Here is a 3,634-nt window from a genome sequence, read left to right on the forward strand (position 1 = left end):
GAATGGATCTCACTTCTCTGGTGAATGTCTGCATGTGAATCTGACTTTCTCATCTATTCTCTATGTGAACTTAAGGAGAAGAGAATTGATGAGAGATACCAGGACAGGGCTCAGTCATGATGAGTGTTACTGCCACTGTTTTGAGTGGTTAGAACTCATGGGTTTCCTGCAGTTGGCAGATAACAGTTTTCTCGAGTAAGGAAATGCTAGGTAAGATGAACAACATCATAGGCTGTAGAGAATCCTGCGGATGGTAGAACCGTAGGGTGGATAGAAGAACCAAACCAGAGCGTATCTCCGGTAAAGCAACTATGCAATCCTCTCTTGTGGCTATCCTAAAAAATCACAAGTGTGATCCACAAGAGAGGTACCCACCAGAGGGAATTCAAATTTAATCCCTGTGAGTTATGAGGCAGCACCATATAAATGAGAGATATCAGAACTTTTCCATCTCTCCTAATCCTCTATCCCATCTCACCATGCAAGAGGAATGGAGATCCAGATCCAGAGAGAGGGCAAAGAAACATAGGAAGTGACCTAATCTGCTTTCTTGTTAGGTCCCTTGAGCCACAACAAACACCAGTTCCTGTCAAGTTGATTCTAACTCATGGCAACCCAAAGTGTGCAGAACAGGACTGTTCCTTAGAGTTTTCAAGACTGTGATGTTTTAGAAGAAGAGCATCAAATTATTCTTCCAAGGCACCTCTGGATTGATTGGAACCACAAACTTTCAATTAGTTTACACCACCCAGGGAGCCACAGCAGGGGAGAGGAAAACATTATATTGATTGGATATGAGATGAAGTTGGAAACTTGACTGGGCTGGACTTGTTAGACTCAAAGTGACTGGAAAACTATGGAATGGATGTACACAAGATGATCCTAAGGACATGAGTATTCAGTAGAGCATGTCTGAAGACAGTTATTGGAAAAACATAAAACCATTTCATGATTGTGTCCTAATAATTAGGCAGTTCAAAAAACCTCATGCTACTTAGGTGCATCACAGATTCATGGTATTTATATTGTCTGTCATAACACTGAATGTTAGCAAATAATACGTGGCTACTACTAGTGGTTGATTCCAATCTGACTCACAGTGACCCCTTCTTGTGTTTCTGAGGCAGTAACTCTAGGAAGTAGATTGCCCAATCTTCCTTCCGAGGAGTGTGGTGGGCTTGAACCATCAGCATTCTGGTTAGCAGTCAAGTGTCTTAGGCATTATGCCACCAGAGCTCCTAATATGTAGTTGGCTTTCATACAGCATTCTGAGAAGTTACTCTTCTTTGTAGCGTGACTAGCAAGATTAATAGTTAGTTAACTCTGATTCTAATAACTTGGTCCACAACAATTTAGCATGATTCTAAAGTAAGCTATTGTGTTACTTGCAAAGATGGCTTCTGCTATTTGTGACAAAATTTGCTAGGAACTTCTCAATGGTAATGATGAATTCCCTTTTGATTTCCTATTACATGAAAAGAAGAAATTTTGACAAATTGCCTTTTTAGAGTTTGGGGTCTCCAAAGAGTCATTTTTTATTTTTTTAAAAGAGGCCCATTACACCCAAACATGAACTGAAAGCTATAAAACAAAGAACTTGTGGTGGGATGCATTATTAAGAACCATTTAAGGAATAGAAAGAATAGATAAGAGCTCAGCACTTGTTATCATAGATGATTCGGCCCCTGAGCAAGTTGAGATAGGTGCCAATCTTGCCGTGTCCCTGTGTAGGCAGTGGAGTAAGTTATAAAACCCAAGCAGACAAACATCTTCATTAGCCATCTGCAGAGATGGAAGTCCCTACCAAACAGAGTAGAAAACATTCATTTTGTTGCCCGGCTAAATCTAAGCACCAAAAAAGATAGTGACTTATTATTAGTATTTTTGGTGTGACCCTTGTTCCTTGTCATTGCTGAATTATAATTTTGGGAAGAAAATTCCCATCAATAGATAAATGGATGGATAGAATGTGGTATATGGATACAATGTAATGTTATCCAGCCATAAAAAGGAAACTTTCTAACATGTTATGACATGGATGAAGCTTGTATATGCTATGCTAAGTGAATGAGGCCGACACACAAGAGGGAAAATCTTGTATGATTCCACTTACATGAAATATCTGGAATAGGAAAACATATAGAGACAGAAAGTAGATTGATTATAGATTGATTATTCATTACCATGAGCTGCGTGGGAGGAGGAGACGAGACAGAGAATGGGCAGTTAATGCTTAATGGGTACAGAGTTTCTGTTTGGGTTGATAAAAACAAGTTTTGAACACAAGGAGTGGTGGTGGTTGCACAACATTGTGAATATAATTAATTGCACTGAATTGTGTACTCTTAAAATGGGTTAAAATGACAAATTTTATGTTATATATATTTTACCACAATTAAAAAGTATATCTAAAAACAGTTTTGGAGAAAATCTCTCTAGACATAGTTGTGGATTATTAGGCTAGTATATCATAATCTATTGTTGTTATGTGCCGTCGGGTCGCACCTGACTCATAGCGACCCCTCTTTGGGTTTCCGAGGCAGTATCTATTAGTAACCTAAAAACAAGAAGCAGAAAGCATGCATTAAGTTTTCTGACTTGCATGTGATCACAGATGAAATATACTTGCACAGGAATAGATAGATGGAGGAATGAAAGTTGCTATTCAAATATAGGCTTGATTTTCAGCAAAGGAAGATGGAGAAGCCAGGCTTATTCTCTCACTTGAAGAATTATTGTATTTAAGGATTTTTGTCCTTCATATACGCTTTGCATTTCATTTCTTCTGACAGGTGACCATAATTCTACTGATTTATTTCTTGCTGTGAACTGAGTTCTAAACTGCAAATAGAATATGTACCATGACCTTAGAAAAGACGAGAGATATATTTGGTATTTTAAGGTGCAAATGTTCCGGTGATGACTATGACTAAAAATGTCTGCTTAAGTAATCATGAGTATTCACGTTCTACTCAGGATAGGTACCTCCACATTTTATGAAAGCAAGATGCTGTCCTTTGAGGGCCTTGAGATGGAAGGTGCTGGAAAAATCAGCAATGAGAAAGGGTAGCACTGAAAACAACCATTCAGTGGTGAGGGTTGGAGAAAAGATTGTGATGAATAAAAGATACTGAACAACATGGGAGAGGGAGCACTATGTATCTCTGTATTCTATTTGCAGCCTGGGAATCCCAGATATCTTAGAGACTGAGTATCAGCTAGGCAACTTGAGACATGAAATCAAATTTGGAGAGCAATTATGGACAGCATTCAGACACTTGTAATCCCTGATCTACTGAACTTTTTTCTACAGACAAAGACTGCTTTTAAAGTCTGGGAATTCCTAATGAAATTCAAGGACTGCTTATATTTATATAGACTGCCATTGAGTCTATTCTGACTCATAGTTACCCCCATTGGTTTTCTGAAGCTGTAAATCTTTTTGAAGTTTATTTCCCTGTCTTCCTTCTGTGCAGCAGCTAGGAGGTTTGAACCACTGACCTTCTGGTTAGTAGCTAAATGTCTTATCCACTATGCCATCAGATCTCCTATTATATATGTGTGTATATGTGTGTGTGTGTGTGTGTGTGTATATAATACTGTAGGAGTTCTGGTAGTGTAGTGTAGTGCTTAA

General features: G+C 38.5%; 1 pseudogene; it reads right to left on the bottom strand.

The window, feature by feature from the left end:
• Positions 1-1,654: 1,654 nt before the first annotated feature.
• Positions 1,655-3,634, bottom strand: part of LOC103206885 — an 8,748-nt pseudogene continuing 6,768 nt past the window's right edge.

Source organism: Orycteropus afer, unplaced genomic scaffold (assembly GCF_000298275.1).
Source record: "Orycteropus afer afer isolate SDZICR_OR568_19922 unplaced genomic scaffold, OryAfe1.0 scaffold00012, whole genome shotgun sequence".
Taxonomy (NCBI): domain Eukaryota; kingdom Metazoa; phylum Chordata; class Mammalia; order Tubulidentata; family Orycteropodidae; genus Orycteropus; species Orycteropus afer.